This window comes from Xenopus laevis, chromosome 8S (genome assembly GCF_017654675.1).
Source record: "Xenopus laevis strain J_2021 chromosome 8S, Xenopus_laevis_v10.1, whole genome shotgun sequence".
Classification (NCBI taxonomy): Eukaryota; Metazoa; Chordata; class Amphibia; order Anura; family Pipidae; genus Xenopus; species Xenopus laevis.
The window spans coordinates 70,970,399-70,990,928 of NC_054386.1; positions in this window are offsets into that span (position 1 = coordinate 70,970,399).

Sequence of the window (20,530 nt, forward strand, 5' to 3'; positions counted from 1 at the left end):
TCACCGAAAAATTCATGAATTTTCCGGGAAATTCCCGAAACAGTGAAAAATTGGCAATACTGTGCCGGCATCCGTTAATGAAGGCAGCGTCTGTTTTTTTGGACGCTGGCATCAGTTTTTGCCGAAATTGCGCCGGCATCCAAAAAAACGGATGCGGGAATTCACGTTAATTCCCACCTGTTGAATACATTCGCCCATCACTAGTGACTTTCAAATGCTACCTGCTGATTGATTGCTGTGGGTGATAAGAACTGTAGCAAAGTTTGCTCCTTATATTATATTATCCCCCATAATCTTGTGTGTCTGCAATTAAAATTTGTTTTTGTCCGGCAAATTATTTTGATTCAGATCACAGCATCCACTGAAATATCCAATATCAACCATTTAGACCAAGTCTAGGAAATCATGTATCTATGTGTTTATGTTTTTAAAGGGCAAACACAAATGCAAAAAAAGCATTTCAAAAAATCCTACAATGAAATTTAACAGGCAATAGAAAACATAGAATTCTACTTTTTCCTTAAATTGCAGACTTTTTTTTTTAAAAAACCCCTTTAAAAAAATCTGACCCTTAATTGCAGAGAAGCACAGTGGAGCCCCCAGGTACCATCTTCTGTCGCTTAGTTTGTCTTTGGGTCTCTTCACAGACACATAGCATGGGGGAGCATGCACATTTGGGCCTATTCTGTTTTTTAACATTTTTTTCAATTTAAAATATAGTTAGTGGGATAAAATACACTCTGTTGTGTTTTCTGCCTTCTTTTTGCCAAACCAATCTCAATTGGTGCGAGAAAAAAAGGCGACAAAATTGTGCAACAATTCGAATAGTGCTACTTTTTAGTTTGATGCCCTAATTGTGCAACTCTTTCAATATTGGATTATCAACATAAAACATGTAAATAGTGATGGGCTAATTTATTTACCAGGTATAGATTCACAGTGAATTTACAGACTGAGAATGTTTTCACGAGAATGCAGCAAAAATTAGCAGCAACAAAAAAAAAATATTGAGCACATAAAAATTGTTGTGCATCAAATTGTTTTGGACGCCAATTGACTTTAATGCATTTGGACAAAAGAGTCGTGTTTAAAAATTATTTTGACGCCCTTGACTAAACTGCGTTTCGCAAATTTTTTGCAATTTCATTAATTTTTCCAGAGTTTCTCAAATTTTTTCGAGTAGCAAAACGGGACAGATTCGCCCATCACTACAAGTAACAGTTCTGTATTATTTAACATACCTTTAAGGATTGATAATCTATGGATTCTAGCAAGTGCCAAGGGGGCTGCTGTAAGATGCAATAGGCAATCACCATTCATTGGACTAGTAAGGATTGTTTAGGCCTCTGTTTATTTGCAAGGCCTATTTTGAATCCCAACCCAGAGTTTCTCCACTGTCAGTGTTGAAAAAGCTTAGCAATGTTCCCTGAAAGGGCTTTTGTAATGTGAAAACAATTTGGCAACTTTTTCAATTCTTTCCAGATAAGATATGTCATGTTGGCAAATATGTTTTCAAAAATGATTTGCATATTACATTTACAATGAGTTACAATTTCTATAGACACTTAAAAGGGTAGTTCCCCTATGAGTTAATATTTTTAGTATGCTATAGAATTTCATGTTATTTGCAAATCATTTGGTCTTTATTTTTCATTATTAATTGTTTTTTTTTTTTTAAATATTTGGCTTCTGCCTCATTCCAGCTCACAATTTAAAATGCTATTTGGCTGGGTCACTGACCCCACAACCCCAAAGACAAAAAAATCTATTGCTACAATTTTATTGTTATTGTTAATTTTTTTTAATACTTGTCTTTTTTTATTTAGGCCCTATTTTATTAATCTTCAATCTCTGATTTAAACCACTGCCTGTTTGTTTAACAAAAACTTAAAAAAACAACAAAACTATTAAAAATTAAGAAAAAATGGCAATGTCACAGAGTATTATTGTCTATTATTTAATAAAACATTTAGGGGGTTATTTATCAAGGTCCGAATGTATCTCAGTATCGGCTGCTACAAACTCTGATATAAGCCACTCGGGTTTTTAAAGCTTATTTATTATAAAATTTTCCCGAAAATTACTTTTGCAGGAAAAGCTCAGATTATCAAGATTTTTTCGTGTATTTTCCCCCTGAAAACTCTGAATTTTTCTGAGTTTTCACCTGAAAGCTCCGAAAACATTGTGAAATTGCCCAAAACCCCCGACACAACCAAAAATCAATGGGACTGTTTCCATTGACTTTTATGCAACCTCGACAGGTTTGAGATAACGTGTTTTTATATTCTGGCATTTTAGCCCTCAGGGTTTAATAAATTCCAAAAAATATTTTACAAGCCTATTATAACACAAAAAATCATGAATTTTTCGGATTTCAGGGAATTTCGGAGTTTAATAAATACCCCTTAAAGTAATTTACACTTTTTAAAGCTGACTAGTTACTGTATTATCATTATTCTTTTTTTAGAAGAATAATAAAGAAAATGTACATCAAAATCAGTTATGTGGTAACACGTTATACATTCATGTCACAAGGTCTTGTTATTTAACACTAATTAATAAAAATCCAGAAAAGTGAAAGCTGTGTAGCAAGCAGTATATGCGCAGCAGGATTTACCATTGAAGAGCCCCTATAGCATTTCCACTGTGAAACTTGGATTTATTGGTACACAACAGGGGTTTTATTGCTGTCTTCAAAGATACAGTACAACTGACATTCTCCAAGTAAGCAAGTTCTCTGAGGGGAGACTGACATTAAGTAGAAAAACACATCTTCCATGAATGCCCTTGAGAGCCTTTATGAATTATTCATCCCTATCCAAATTACATTCCTTTATCCCATAGCCACATTGCTTTTCTTGCTTTTCACATACTACTTCACATTCAACATTTTCACATCCCATTAGGTTAAAATGGATAATATGCCACATACTTCACTAGCCAGGTAGTGCTCTGTCTCCCTTCTAGTCCTCTGGTCTAAGTGAAAATATTATTATGAACATTTATTGTTAATATTAGAGTTTGATAATTTCACCTTTGTATTGCAAGGAAAGAAAGAAATGTTATTACATGATTAGAAAGAAAAGGGAGAAGGAAAGAAAAAAGAACCTTGTTTTGTGACTGTATCAATTCACCAAACCTCTATATATCAAACACTTCCCTCAAACTTTATCAAAAAGATAATTTAGTTTCAATTCGTTGTATGGTTTAGAAAAGGATACCCTTATCTTATTTCAGTTATCCGACATGAAACTTTGTTTGCAGTCTTTAAGATAAGATGATAACACCAGGCTATCAAATTACAATGTTGCTTGTTATTCGGATTAGGTAAATCTAACTCCTCTCTTGCTAGATATAACAGGCCATGTGCAACATTCACCTTCAAAGACCTCACAATAAATGTTTTTAAATGGAAAGAAACTTATCAATTGGTATCGTTTGTTATTTTATTCAGGTTTAACCCACAACATCAATAACCACTATTGATAAAATTCGGAGTTAATTACTCCCTATTCAATCAATTTGATTTAGGGTGCCAGTGTTTTATAAAGATTCCAATTCATTCATAAATTAATTAAATTCACTCTCAACGTTCTAATCAACTTAACCAATAAATGGGTTTGCTGTTATAATTCTTAAAAATATACAGTACAAAGTGACCTGTGCAATCGATTAGATTTTTAATAAATCGGATGTGTTCTAATTAATAAAGTGTATAAGAAACGGATCCGCACACACGCTGATTAACGCAGTCGGGGAATATCCCCTTTTATTCAGCCACCAAACATCAAAGTTGATGTTTGGTGGCTGAATAAAAGGGGATATTCCCCAACTGCATTAATCAGCATGTGTACGGACCCATTTACACATTGGTTGCTAAGGGACCCGGCCGGGTCAACGGAAGGAACGCACCACCAACTGCAGGATTGGTGAACTACAGGTGTGCGGTAGGAGAATTACATTATAATTAATAAAGTGCCATGTGCAATCAATTAATTCACCAATTCATTTAGTGACTTGTGCATAAATTAACTAAAATCTAAAAGTTAATTAATATGGTCACAATTAAAAAAAACCTGATTATCAACCTTTTGATTAAAAGTTGAGGAAAAGTGAATATTGTATAGAGGGTGGAGTTGCTCCCAAGATTATAACTAATAGTTATCTTATCTAAGTCCCTGGGAGCACCACAAAGATGTAGAACGGCAGGAACTGTAGGGCTGTGGTCTCAATCGTGCCTTCCTATCTATATTGGAAGAGGCTAGCTTAACCTACAAAACCGCAAACCCCACTGTCCTTGGAATAGAAGATAGATAAGTAAAAAGAGTCTGAGAATGTTATTAATAAAAATTTTCCAATCGTCTCAATCCCGCCCCACCATCCGGTGATTTAAAGCTAAAATCAAGGAGACCGTCAGTTGCCCTAAAGACAACTGAGACTCTTTTTACTTATCTATCTTCTATTCCAAGGACTGTGGGGTTTGCGGTTTTGTAGGTTAAGCTAGCCTCTTCCAATATAGATAGGAATCTATAAACAAGCTAATAAACACAACTAGACAACTACTTCTACACTACACAATGTTTCCACCAGATCTAATTAATCATAGGGACTAGTCAGCAGGTATCATTAACTGGGCACCTAATAAAAAGTTGCTGTTACTAGACCCTGTGCAACATTTTATGGATAACAACCAGTATCTAACCTATAGCAAGTAGCCACATTCTATGTTTTATCACGTATCATTTTCAGTACAGACACCTCCTCCCCAACTCTTCACACATCTATCACAAATATTATCTCACTATGGTATCTTAGTTTAAAATAAAATAGTTTACAAATTTCATGTTTATACCCTTAACCATATTAAAAACATTTTAATGCTACCTCTGCTAATAACTTGCTTATAGGCTTCTAAATGTTATTAATTTAAAAAAAAACACACACACACAATCGAAAGGGTCATACATGTACAATTGAATCAAAGTTAAATTAGAAATTTTAGGTAAATGTGAAATAAGCATTATAGTCATGTACATTATTCATTATGCAAATGGTCTCCCTGCTTGTGAATGGATCCTAATGGTGATCGAGCTGATAAGGCATGAGGTTTAATCTCAAAGACTTTTGTTCAAATTGATGAAATACCCTGAATAACAATAGGATACTTATCTTAAGTTATATAATCTGTGAGAGATGTTAATGACTGTAACTAAATTTATGAGTACCATTTGGTGCAGAATTTCTAGATGATAAATTAGTTGGTTTTGTTCTCTTCACCATTTTGTAATATTCTACTACAATTGTGAGACACAAGGATAGTAATAGCAAATAATAGCTTGCGAGAGCAATGCTACACTGTTAACAAAAACAACAGAAAGACAATTGTGTTGGTAGCATATGATTAGAATGGAATGAGAGACTTCAATAAAGGCAGAATATTTCTTTTTACATATTTGTTCCCAAAGCAGAAAAAGTTAAAAGCGTGGAATGTGGGCATGAATAATATTTGATTCCAGATTCATTTTTAAAAGTATTATTAAGCCACGTTGCATTTTCTGTGTGATCCAAGCATCCTATTTAAGTTATTTGGATGTGAATATATATTTCTCAAGGGAAGACTTTACTTTGTTACATCTGAATGAATTGATATGATTCAATCAACACCAACGAATGTGTCACAAGCAAAAGGTGTCAGTATATTAATATTATCTGTAATGTACTTTATCTTCTATTTATTCCTTTAGACAAAATAATGAGAGTGTAGCTTACAGTGTGCAAAAAAGTAAATTTCTGCATGTTTTGACTGATACATACGGATGTTCTTCAATAAAATGAACCAACTATTGTAGCAGCACTCACTTATAAATATGTATAAATGTAAATACACAAAGAAGGATTGTTTGTCATTGTGTACAATGAGCTATATGTTCAGAAATTTACTGAACTTAAAAAAAGTTATTGTCTGATTAGTTGTATAAAAAAAATTTAGAAGCAAATAAAGGGGTGGGACCAATCAATAATTAAGTCTTTATGGTCAGTGTCGGATTAAGAACATGTGAGGCCCCTAGGCTACACTTTTCACAGGGCCCCCTTCTAGGGTAGGGCTTTATTTCGGTGTGGTAAACGCCATGTTTTTTTTTAAAAAAAGCTGACCGCAGTGCAGGCTACAAAAATTATTTTACTGTCTGCAGAAATTATTTCACTGTCTGAAGGCTACAAAAATTATTTCACTATGTCTGCAGAAATTACTTCACTGTCTGCAGGTTACAAGAATTATTTCACTGTCTGAAGGCTACAAAAATTATTTCACTGTCTGCAGAAATTACTTCACTGTCTGCAGGCTACAAAAATTATTTCACTGTCTGCAGAAATTATTTCACTGTCTGATGGCTACAAAAATGATTTCCCTGTCTGCAGAAATTATTTAACTGTCTGCAGAAATTATTTCACTGTCTGAAGGCTACAAAAATGATTTCACTGTCTGCAGAAATTATTTCACTGTTTGCAGGCTACAAAAATGATTTCAATATCTGCAGAAATTATTTCGCTGTCTGAAGGCTACAAAAATTATTTCACTGTCTGCAGAAATTATTTCACTGTCTGCAGGCTACAAAAATTATTTTGGCGCGGCCATGTTGCCTAGGGCGCCTGTCGGGTCTGGCCCAGCTCTGATGGAAAGGTAAGATAAGTGGATGAATCTAGTGGCACTATTTAAAACAAGAACTTTGGAGCAGAATGCCATTACGTAGTACATGTTATCACTCTTGATGGTAAATAGTAATAATAATCAATATTGAACAAATAAAATGCAGTAAATCTCAAGGATGTGGATGCAACTTGTTTGAAAAAAGAATGAAGATAGTGCTGTATAGGAAATCTGCAGAAAGGGAGGGGCAATTTCAGATTTTACAATAATAAAAATGTTTGACCTGAAATGTATAAAAACATTTAATTTTCTTCTATTTTACAGTGAGTGATGGATTCATACAAAGTGAAAAACTATGCTATAGGTCTCCTTTAAAGGCCATGATCATTGAGAGCACAAGGCAGAGGAAGGAAGGTGGAGGGAGGAGATATTTACTGTAAGAGAGGTGAGGGGGGTTAAGTATGGAGGAGGAGGGCTGAGAGGGGAGGGGGGAGATTATTAAAGTAGGAAAGCTGAGACGTGAAGGCAGAGTATCATGACATAATGGGTGAAAGATCTGAGCAAGATTTGCAACCAGGGCGGAGGAGTGAATAGAGCCTGTTCAGACGGTTAGTAACATACAAGGAGAAGCTGTATTTCATTTGATTAGGAGATTGCATCCAGACTTTGGCTGAGGATGTCCTAAACTAGTTACTGTATGTCAATAATAATGAGACGTGACAGAGCTGCCCCAGGTTTTCACCCCTTAGCATTCCTTAGGGCAATATTAACTTGAACTTAACCAATGTGTGTCACTCTTTTTCCTTCTTCATTATAAAAAACAATAAATTGTAAGGGACTGAATACATATTTCAACTCAAGAAGACTTTCAGAAGTCATGGATTTTTCAACACCACCAAATTTGTAACATCTTTGCTGAACATTATAACAAGCACAGAAAAAGTCTTCAAAGAACAGACTGCTAAGTTATATACTTAAATAAACCAATTGAAACATGGAAACAAATTCAGCCTGGGAGATTTTGCAGTATAAGAACATTAAAAGAGCCATGAAACAGATGAATAAGTGCCAGAAGGAAAGGGTAAGAAGAAAACGTATTGTTTAAAGAGAAACAAAAATGTTACAAATCACTATTCAAACCCTACCATGGTCACTGCAGCAAGTATTTTTAGAGATAAGCCACTTTTTTATTCTTTACCTACACAATTTCGATTATTTAATATGCAGACTGAAAGTCAAAAAGAACACCTTTCTGTTATAACTCAACATGACAAACTGATGTTTGTTAAATAAATGGGAAACACCGTATTGGAACAAGTTCTCATTTCTTATGCAGATGGAGGACAATAAAAAGAAAGCATGAGAACAAATTAGTGGTAAATAGGTCAATCATCCTATTAGGGCCCTACTGGGAACAAGCAGCTAATCTACATAATTGTTTTCCTCTTCATCTCGATGCACTGCTGCGCTAGTACATGTTCTTGTTTAGACCTTGCTAGAAGAAAAATTAACAATGGCTGCCATGATAAAACAAAGTGCGAAAGTATGGGATTTTAATTGCAAAAGTTATTTCATACTTTAAACTAAATAGTTTTTCTGTAAAGTAAAATCTATCCAGCTATAGTTGCCCAAACGCCTTGTTTATCATTTTTGCATTTAATTTCTATTATGAAATATATATATATATATATATATATATATATATATTTGCAAATCTCTACTAGAAGCAAAACCAGTCTATTGGGTTTATTTAGTGTTTACATTATTTTCTACAATACTTAATATAAGATGCACTGGGAGTTTTCCACGTTCCTTTACCTCCTGGCACACCTCTTCGGCATGTGTTGTGTGCAGGTGCGGACGGCGCATTCTCCCGGCATCGTCACGCGCATTGGTCGTGTGCAAATGAGGCAGGCAAGACGTGGATCGTTCTGACGCTTGTGTTTTGATGCTGAGCGTCATGACATCATTTTTTGGTGTGAGAATTCAACTTTGGCGCAAATTCCCCTTTAAAAAGGTCCTTTTTCCACTGTAACAGTACACAAGCTGGCTTCTGTTCACAGATCCTTCTGAAGTTATATTCTATTTGATTTTCCTGTTTTTTGACTTCTGCCTGTTTGACTTCAATCCTTGCTACCTGCATCTACAATTTGCCTGATCCTTGCTGGAACCTCTTCTTGAACTCTCTTGCTACCAAACGCACAAATTCCTTGTTGGTTCCACAGCGGAAAGCCTGGGCCCCTAAAGTAATCGGCAGGGTTTATTTTTTGCATCTGAGAGTACCAGCTGCCTTTAAGGTTCCAGATTGAAGAATATGTTACACTTAAATAATGAAGATCCAAGTTATGGAAAGATCATTTATCTGGAAAACCCCAGGTCCCATGCATTCCAAATAACAGGTCCCATACCTGTATTCCAAAGGGTCTATATTTAAAAGTAATGCACATTGCTAACGCAATAGTAATATAGCAAACTTTCTATACATACACACATATAATACAGACTATATACAGATTTAAACATATTGCACTGAAAATTACCAGTGGAAAAATTTGGAGCAACAAAGACAAAATGGTACAGAGAAACAAAATTACCACAAGAAAAAACGTCCATTGACTGTAATCCATCTTGATAAATAGTCATCACAAGAAAAAACATCCATTGGCTTTACCACCTTAAACCTGCCGAATTGGTATTTTAGCCTAGTGGGACCTCCTAGAACCTAGAGCCAAAATTTGGCTAAGTTTTTAGAAGTCAAAGGTTTTTTTTGAAAATCGTTCGATCGATTAAATCATTCGAATCAAAGGATTTAATCGATCGATCGAACGAATTTACTTTGATCGCATAAGGCCATATTCGATCAAAAAAACTTCGACTTCGAATATCGTACTACTGCAATTCGATGGTCGAATTTAGTAGTCCGAAGTAGCCCATTCGATGGTCGAATTAGCCCACACGAAGAATTGGCCCCTAAGACTGTGCACATGCTCAGTGTGGTCTGGGCTGCTTAGGGATCGTCATAAACAAAGCTGCTTGAGTTCTGCATGGCTGGGAAGTAAGACGGGGGCTCCCCATGGGGAAGGTCCCCATAGGCTTGGCTAAGTTGTTTTGGTTGAAGGATAATCTTTCGATCATTGGATTAAAATCCTTCGAATTGAATGATTCGAAGGATTTAATCGTTCGATCGAACGATTATTCCTTTGATCGTTCGAGCAAACTTTTTTGCGCAAAATCCTTCGACTTCGAAGACGAAGTATTTTCATTACCAGTCGAATATCGAGGGTTAATTAATCCTCGATATTCGACCCTTGATGCATTGGCCCCTTAGTCTTGTAAAGATTTTTAACAAAGTTACAAGATGGTAACCCTCTGTAGTCAACTTTGAAAGCATAAATGATTTGTTTGATTAGGCTTGTGGTGCAGTAAGTTTATGTTTATATTTAGTATACAAAATACAACATTTCTAGCCTTATTCTATTTTTGACTTTACATGCCCTTTTAAGGGATGCATGCACCTTCATGCTGAGAAATGAACCATGTTTGTGAGGGTGAGAAATAGATTTCAATATCTCTGAATAAGGTATGATAGTAGCAGTAGTAGCTGTTTCCACGCAATATGCAATATGTAATTTCAGTCTTTCCTCAATGCTTGATAATTGTCATATTACTTTTGTTGTCTGCAGCAAGCTGTGGACATTAAAAAAAACAAAAAAACTATTGTTTCCCCAAAAAGAGTGTGGGCTTTACTAGCTCACAACTCCAATGGGGGAGGCATTTTTTGGATGACTGGGTGCCCTTTGAGAACTTGTACCAAACATAGGTATAAGCATTTGAGTTAGATCCCAGGGTGCCTGTGATGTGGCGAAGGCAACAACTGTGCCTTTTCTAAGCTACATACAGTATGAGGATATAGGATTCAGACAACTATTTGGACTATTATTGTGCTGTAGTGAATTGTTCCAGCATGTAAAATAATTTGTTAATCCAAAATAATTGGTGATGTTTTATCTAGTCATAATTATTTTATATATAGTTGGAATAACTATATATACTGTTATAGCTATTTAACAGATTAATGATAACACAGGCCTCTGTCAGTATGGCTAAGTCTAAGTAGTTTTTGTCAGGGTTTGTCAAGGTAATTTATTGTGAATTGCTATATTATTTTCCATTGCCATTTTCACTTACTAGAATGTGTGCATGACCTACTTTTAGCTTTTGTGTTTGTATGTCATGTACTTGCGAATGCCCTTTCAACAGCCATAGTTAATCTTCACAGATATCTATAAATAGGGTGAAATACTTCAAACAAAGTTAAGTTTCATATTTTTTCTGCCACATAATGTGCAAAGGAATATGAGGTAACCATTTTAGGTGTCCTATATTGAAGTTATTGGATTAGAATGGCTGCATCATTGAAAAAAGGCAATAAATAATCATCTAAAATGAAAGGGTTCATTTATAAATGCAGTGAAGTGTCCAAAAATCAGCAAGTTTATACCTAAAGTACAATTTTTCCACAACTTCAAAGTAATAGCTTGTGTCCACTAAGTTACGACTGCATAGTTACATAGTTACATAGTTACATAGTTAAATTGGGTTGAAAAAAGACAAAGTCCATCAAGTTCAACCCCTCCAAATGAAAACCCAGCATCAATACACACGCCCCTCCCTACTTTCACATAAATTCTATATACCCATGCCTATACTAACTATAGAGTTTAGTATCACAATAGCCATTGATATTAGTCTTTCACACCTCTAACCAATTTAGTTGCACGTTTCTGCACCCTCTCCAGCTCATTTATATCCCTCTTAAGGACTGGAGTCCAAAACTGCACTGCATACTCCAGGTGAGGTCTTACCAGGGACCTATAAAGAGGCATAATTATGTTTTCGTCCCTTGAGTTGATGCCCTTTTTTATGCAAGACAGAACTTTATTTGTTTTAGTAGCCACAGAATGACACTGCTCAGAATTAGACAACTTGTTATCTACAAAAACCCCTAGATCCTTCTCATTTAAGGAAACTCCCAACACACTGCCATTTAGTGTATAACTTGCATTTATATTATTTTTGCCAAAGTGCATAACCTTGTATTTATCAACATTGAACCTCATTTTCCAGTTTGCTGCCCAGTTTTCCAACTTAGACAAATCACTCTGCAAAGTGGCAGCATCCTGCATGGAACCTATAGTTCTGCACAATTTAGTATCATCTGCAAAAATAGAAATAGTACTTTCAATGCCCACCTCCAGGTCATTAATAAACAAGTTGAAAAGCAAGGGACCTAGTACAGAGCCCTGCGGTACTCCACTAACAACACTGGTCTAATTAGAAAATGTTTCATTTACCACCACTCTTTGTAGTCTATCTTTTAGCCAGTTCTCTATCCAGGTACAAATACTATGTTCAAGAAGGGAGTTGTGGGTGCACTCCTAAGGCCATATAAAAAAAAATATATAAATACAATAATCCCCTGTCTAAAAAAAGAAAAACAGAGTTTTTTGTTACAAAGTTATGATCATAAAATTGGTAAGCCGCCATACCACGTCAAGGTAAACCCCATACGGCGGTCCCTAACCTGTTTACCTGTGATCAAAATTTAAAACCTTGGTTTCAATCTGGACTAGATCCTCCCCCGCCACCTGCATATGCGGTTTTTGAAGGGGAGACTGCCCAGACCAACGCCCATGAAAAAAAAAAAAATGTGATTTTGAAGAGACTATAATGAAGGAAAAGTAAAGTTGTATATATAAGTGCACACTTGTGTGTGTATGTGTGTGAGTATAAGTATAAGTACAGGTGTGAGTGTAGATTTAGAGGGAGATGAAAAAGGAAAAGCTAAATGTGGAGTGTGATAGGTGTAATGTGTGTGGGTCTGTGCAAGTGTTACCTAGTGATAAGTGCAGCAAATATAATGGGTGTCTCACAGGCGTTGGTAATAAAAAGGCCAAAGCCTCCCCAGCCGCTAGCATTTGTGGCTTTTAAGGGAGAGAAATTGCCCAAACCAAGGATTAATAAAAAACAACAAGGACATTGGGCCACCGTTAATTTAAAGGGGTGGGTATGAGGGTGCACTAACCACATGAAGCTTAGCCACAGCTTCCGGCTACATTTCAGGTACAAGAAGGGGGTTGTGGGTGCACTCCTAAGGCCATATAAAAAAAAAAATATAAATACAATAATCCCCTGTCTAAAAAAGAAAAACAGGGTTTTTTGTTACAAAGTTATGATCATAAAATTGGTAAGCCGCCATACCACGTCAAGGTAAACCCCATAGACAGGGGATTATTGTATTTAAATATTTTTTTATATGGCCTTAGTAGTGCACCCACAACCCCCCTCTTGTACCACAAATACTATGTTCCAGGCTAACATTCCTTAATTTAACTAGGGATGCACCGAATCCACTTTTTTGGATTTGGCCGAACCCACGAATCCTTCGTGAAAGATTCGGCCGAATATCGAAACCGAATCCGAACCCAAATTTGCATATGCAAATTAGGGGTGGGAAGGGGAAAACATTTTTTACTTCCTTGTTTTGTGACGAAATCCTGAATCTTGCTGAAAAAGGCCGAATCCCGAACCGAATCCTGGATTCGGTGCATCCCTAAATTTAACCAGTAGCTTTTTCTGCTGCACTTTAAATCACATCCACCACTGCCATCCCAAAATCGAGGTCTCTACTTACCTTCTCATAAAAAGAAATTAAGTTAGTCTGGCAAGATCTATTACGCATAAAACCATGCTGGCACAAACTCATAGTATTATGATTTGCAAAGGTCGAAGCGAGGTGCATGTTATAGACCAATTTAGAAACAAATTAGCATCTGCTTTGTCTTGGTATATTTGTGGGCAAATTTAATAATTTCTGAAATATGGTGTCAATAATGTCATTAGAACAAACGTCACTAAGAGAGCCATATAATTACCACAACGTCCATGGTGCCCAGTGCTTGAATTGGCAACAAAAAGGTAAAGGGATGGGGACGTGACTGATGTAGCCCCGCCCACAGTCTAAAGGCGTAAAACAATGCAATGAGCGGCGCGAAAATTTTTCTAGAGGCCACGGCCCCTTTCGTGGCCACGCCCACAACTAAACCAGGATGGCAATAACATGTATAAATACCCCCAGAACTCAGAGCAAGATGGTACGGTGGCAATGACATGTATAAATACCCCCAGAACTCAGAGCAAGATGGTACGGTGGCAATGACAAGTATAAATACCCCCAGAACTCAGAGCAAGATGGTACGGTGGCAATGACAAGTATAAATACCCCCAGAACTCAGAGCAAGATGGTACGGTGGCAATGACATGTATAAATACCCCCAGAACTCAGAGCAAGATGGTACGGTGGCAATGACAAGTATAAATACCCCCAGAACTCAGAGCAAGATGGTACGGTGGCAATGACATGTATAAATACCCCCAGAACTCAGAGCAAGATGGTACGGTGGCAATGACAAGTATAAATACCCCCAGAACTCAGAGCAAGATGGTACGGTGGCAATGACAAGTATAAATACCCCCAGAACTCAGAGCAAGATGGTACGGTGGCAATGACATGTATAAATACCCCCAGAACTCAGAGCAAGATGGTACGGTGGCAATGACGTATAAATACCCCCAGAACTCAGAGCAAGATGGTACGGTGGCAATGACATGTATAAATACCCCCAGAACTCAGAGCAAGATGGTACGGTGGCAATGACATGTATAAATACCCCCAGAACTCAGAGCAAGATGGTACGGTGGCAATGACATGTATAAATACCCCCAGAACTAAAATGTGCCAGCTAGTAAAAAAAAAAAAGTCCAAGACCTTACCACTAATCTCCCTGTGCTGAGACAGATGGGGGGGTCACTGAGCCACCAACTTTTCCTTAGTCAAGTCCATAGCTCTGCGTTACAGACAATTCTTTGCCAGTGTGGGCGGGAAATTCAAATCCTTCGGTGCAGCAGTCAACAAGTCTGTAATTTGATCTGTGTAGGTCGGTAGCACTTGGTTCTTCTGCTGCTAGTGTTCTTAACCCCCCCTTGCTCTCCCAGATGCAGCCAGGACAAGTCACTCTATAATTTACACACGCAGGAGAGGTGAGATGCCAGACAATATCATCAATCACGGTGAACTCCTGAAAATACTTTGTGCGGCAGCGCGTGACGTTGGTGGGGGAGGATAATAACGGAGAACAGCTTTGTTAACTTGTTCCTCTGGCACGGGGCTGCTCATCATTCAAGAACAAGGTGGGAGAAGGGGGAGTGAAGGTTCGCTTCGGGTAAAAACAACAATTCGCTGCGCTGCGAGCACCCACAGGCCAATCAGATTCTCCGTTCTCCGTTATTGTCCTCCCCCACCAAAACCCAAGTCAGGAAAGAGAGTTTGGGTGAGTTCCGGGTGCGCTGCGTCATTAACCCAGCGATTACCAACTGCAGGGAGATCTCTGCTGAGTGCTTGCAGTTGCATTACAGCTAGATTAGACGTCATGTGTAGCGGCCAATAGGCGCCAAAGTTCCTCCCCGGAACTGAAAATGCGAGCGGCAGTGGGAATAGCCGGGCTGCTTTGACATAGTGAGGTAAAAAAAACCCGGGACAAAAAAAAAAAAGCTCCGGTATTCTTAACTCTACCATCCCGCCTGAGGGATGCAATTTAGTGAAAAAAAAGAAGTGGCGGCATGCCATCCCGCCCCATCCCGCCCCAATTCAAGCACTGATGGTGCCTGTAATTGCAGGAATTCCTTGCATCTACAGTATGAGGCACCTGGTGGTTGGGAAAATGGGAGCTCACTGCCAGTTGATAAGTAGCATGTAGGAAAACAAGTATGTTTGTTAATATTAACAATATATGCTCACTTCAGCAATTTGTACACTTCCTTACCTCTTTCTTTAGAGTGAACATTTTACTTCATTGGGCCTGCATATATCAAAGGAGGTTTTATGTAACAAGATTAATAAAAAGCTGGGTCTGCCAGAAGCAGCAAAAGATTACTGTTAACTTGTTATACTTAGGGGCATATTTATCAAGGGTCGAATTTAGAATTGAAAAAACTTCGAAATTCAAATTTAAAAAGACCAACCAAAATGAAGTCAAAGGTTTTTTTGGTAGAATAGGTCCGTTTTCGATCGAATAGGGCTGAATTTGAATCATACGAATTGAAGGAATAGCGCATTTGATAAAATGCGATTCAAAGTTTTCCCCCCAAAAAACTTTTTTTTTTAAAAAAAAAAAATCTAACCAATTGACTCCAAATAGGTTCTAAGAGGTCCCCCATAGGCTAAAACAGCCATTCGGCAGGTTTTAGGTGGCGAATGGTCAAAGTTGAATTTTTAAACAGATAGTACATGATAAATTTCATCTGTTCCTCGACCTCCCTTGCTACCCCAGGGTCTGCTGTTTTGTAGTTACCCCACTGTCCACATGGAATTAGTATTCTATAAACCATACTGAAACAAATAAGTTTATTGTGTATAATGGGTATGCTGTAATTCACAAAATCCCACAATAAAATCTCCCATATGTAGATAGATAGCTAGATATAGATATGTCAATAAATAAAGATATAGTTCACTCATGTAACCTATGAGAGGCTACTGCATGTGCTGTACTTTTAAGTGTGAAAATGTTACATGAAGAATTTCTAAATTTTGGACACAATATTTTCTTTCTAGTTTAACTTGGAATCAATAAAATTAGATCTAATTTGTAGTGAGCTGTTACAGTATGTAAAGTAGATGTAGAGTCTGCCTTATTATTGATGTGCTTGCATTGGTTGTAGAAAATGTAAGTTAATTTTAATTTGTTTTCTTTATGACTTACAGCCCTTTGTTCTGCTTCATGGTGACATGATTGATTGCTTATCATAATATATCAATAGTAGTCCTTGGCAAAATGTGAGAATACATTTTCATTTTGCATTTATATCATTAAGATTCTGCATTGTCCCTCGGTAAATCTTCTGTACATCTCCTATGAACATATACATTTTTTATCAACATTTATAAACTGAGCATTCCATATCTTAAAGAAACAAAAATGCAAACTATACTTCTGTAATATTGAAGTGCAGGCTATGACCCTTTGCCAAGAAATAATTTTTATTGCTTCAAGCTATAAATAAAAACTATTGAACAAGCTAATTTATGAAAATTTACACACAGTTTAATGGTAAGTGAAAATCATAACATAGCCATTTCAGTATGTCATTTTGAAACGGGTTCATTTATTGTTGTCCCTTTTTTTTTCATTAGGAGGTCATAATAATAATAATAATATAATTGCAGTTGTATTGATATTTATGTGTATGATTAATCTGTAACAAAGTAGTTTGTAACACAGATAAACCTGTAATATATCAATGCAATACTTGATTCATGAAATTTTTTTTATCTACAAATGCTTAATCTATTTCAGTCTCTCAGGGGGTTTATTATGCTTCATATAATAATGATATGAGATAATAAAATAATATTTAAAATTAAAACTGTCATTGAATACACATGATACACATGATCCTGTGATATTAAAAGTCCAGAGAGATAGTATTCCTCTTGCACAAAGCCATTAGAGTTCAAAGAAACATCATCAAAATGTAAAGTGTTTTATTTTTGCATCAAAGCAATGTTCATGGTTTAGTGAATGAGAGTATGGAAATTTCTTTAATATAAAAAAAATATAGCCTCTTTTCTTTTAAAGGAATATTTATCAAGCTGTGTAATAAAAGTGATCAAATACACAAAACAGGTGACAGAAAATAAAATTCTGTGTATGCAGAATCCCCTGGGAGCCCTTCTGAGTTGAATAGATTTGAATTCCCGGGATTCGCCACCGGCGAATAAATTCACGAAACTGTCGCGAAAATTCGCAAGCAAAAAAATTCACTGGCATCAAATAAAAAATAGAAGCCGGCTTCCATTTTTTTTGAAAAAAAAAACGGAACGCCAGCATCAAAAACGGGACACCGGCGCAGTTTTGCACATTTTTTGTCAAAACACCCCAAATTCACCCATCACTATATGTGGTATACCTGTACTAACAAATTGTTTTAAAATTTTTTTGATGTTAATGGTCCTTTAAATGCATTAGCTAGAAAGAGTTCAGCAAGAAACTTGACTGAAGGGATGGTGGAAAGGGAAATAAAATGAGTAATTTTACTAAAACAATCCACCACCACCTGAATAACCGCGTTCCTTCTAGAGGGAGGCAATTGCACAATGACATTTATTGATATACGAGTTCATGGCTTTGCAGGAATAGGGCTAGGGCATTGCATAGACCGAAGAGCATTATTAAGTACTCATCACCCATCCCCGGTATTGAAGGCCATTTTCCATTCGTCCCCTTCCCTTTTATAAATCAAATTGTATGCACCCCTCAGATCCAGTTTAGAGAAAATCTGGACACCTTTAACTCTGTCAAAGAGCTCAGAGATCAAGGAAAGGAGATTCTTGGCCGTGATCTTAGAGACCCCTATAATCTATGAAAGGTCTCAATCCTCCATCCTTCTTTTCTACAAAAAAGAGTCTGGCACCTGCAGGGGACAATGATGGCCTGATAAACCCTCTCTGCAGGTTTTCCTTGATATAATCCTCCATAGACTAGGACTCTGGGATCTGGGATTGGGAGAGTATAAATTCTACTCTTAGGAGGTGAGGTGCCTGGCATTAAATTAATAGCACAGTAGGATGAATAAACTTAGGGTAACCCTTCAAGAGCGGTTGCTGCTAAACACAAAGAATCAGGACCCGAAGGTCTACTTCCTGTACCCCAATCTAGCAATTCCCCTGTGACCCAATTAATATGGGGGTTGTTTGCACATATCCAATGGAAGGCCTAGAATCATAGGGATATGGGGGCAGTGAATGACAAGGAAGAAAATCTACTAAGTGTGATTCCCCATTCTCCTTTCCACCTGGGAAGATACCCTTGAGGTCTACCATCAATTGCCAATAATCTGATTGGTGGGACTAGAGACCTAGTGGGCATACCATTCCTGAGTACAAAGTTGATATCTGCCCAGGAATCCAGAAAAGTGGGACACTCGATGCAACCTTTATTCCAATTTAAGAATACCAGAAAAAAGAGCTGCAAAGGAGATTGTTTGCGGTTGAAATGGCATTACCTAAACAGGACTCCCCAGACCTTAGGCTCTGTTTCCAGGCCTCTTGGGACAAGTGTTGCGGAGATGTCCTTTATCCCCACAATAAAGGCAGAAGCCATTAACCCATCTACAAACCCTTTCTTCAGAGGAGATTCTGGTAGAGCCCAGTTGCATGGGTTCCTCTAGAGATCTAGGGACAGTGACTAAAGCCTTAAGTGCTGAGTATTAGGAGGAACTGGAGGGAACACCCATAGAGGGATCTTTTTGGCATCACTCTCTATGCCTCCTATCAATCTGTATTGCCAAATGCATTAGCGAGTCTAAGGAGGATGGAAAGGGAAAATTTACTAATCTATCTTTGATAGCTGCTGACAGTCCCACTCTAAACTGGCTTTTTAGACCAGAGTCGTTCCAGCCCGTCTCTAATGGTACTCTGTACAATACTCCTTGACCCGCCCCTTACCTGCTGCTGCTTCTCCAGAACATAAAGCAATAACATCATTAGTCAGCATTGGTAAGGGGCATGATGGTTTAGGCACATAGGTGTCTCCTAGCTCATCCCCCAACTTGCACATCATTTACAGCGTTTTTTGGGACTTAGAAAAATTTTGCAGTAAAAATTGAGGAAGTCCTATGCACTCCATTGCACTTTGCCTGGTCTGAGCTGGCAACGCCTGACGCCTGCACCCGTTAGGAAATCGGCAAGGTTCCGAAATAACGTCGCTAGCGTTAGTCACTTTGCCCTTTAGGGAATATGCCCCGTACAGTTTTCCCAAGGCATTTCATGACATTCTAAATGACTCACCAGAGGTCCATATGCTGCCCATAGTATAGCCTGAATGCAGACTGCTCTACATACATAGCTTAACAATTTGTGTTCCAATTAGGACAGGGTGTTTGTGAAACTCCACTGTCTTGGAGGAAAGTGCATTAAAAAGAGTGCATTTAAACTGCATGATATGGGTTGCAGAGGGATACCCAGCTCAGGTAGGGTTAATATTCCCTCTCAGCCAGGTAATTAAGTGGCATCTGAGAGAGGAGCTAGCTAGGAAAGGCCTGTGTTACCACAATTAAAATTGCTGAACTGTTTTCTGTTGTCTTTTGTTTGTAATGCCTAATGCAAAATAAAACTTGGTTTTGTTCGAAGCCTTGATGTCCCTGTCCCTAAGCTCAAAATCCTTTGCTAACCTGCCTACCAAATGCTAATTCCCCCAAAAAGTGCATGTGCAGGCAAGCGGTGTGTCACACAATCTAGGAGTGCAATAAGTTGTACCCTAGGGTGCAATACATAAAATCGTGTTTATCCAGTGTGCAAACTGCACAGATGAGCCAGGTAGGCAGTGAATTTTGTATGCAAAATGAAAGAGAAAAATTGCCAGTGCACGGTTTGCCTTTAAAAATAATTATTACAAAAAATGAGGTTAGTACCACACTTTGGCCAAAATATGTAAGTTCACGTGCCACGTCTAGGCCCCTCATTGTACGTGAGTCTTACACTTTCTATTAAAGTTCTAAGTATGCAGTGAATTTTGTATGACCTAGTTATATAAATTCTGCTTAAACAGCATTTCAACAATGCTATCATCAATAAAAAGTAAAGGGGGCAACACTTGTCAAGGGTGTTTAGCTCACAATCAAATATCCTTTAGCCGCACTTGATTAATAAGGGTGTGTATATATACGCATTCATGGGCTTTATATTAAAGTAAAAAATAGAACATTATTTATTTTAACAATCAATACATGATAAACAGCTTTATGCAGTCTTGACGCCCACTGAAT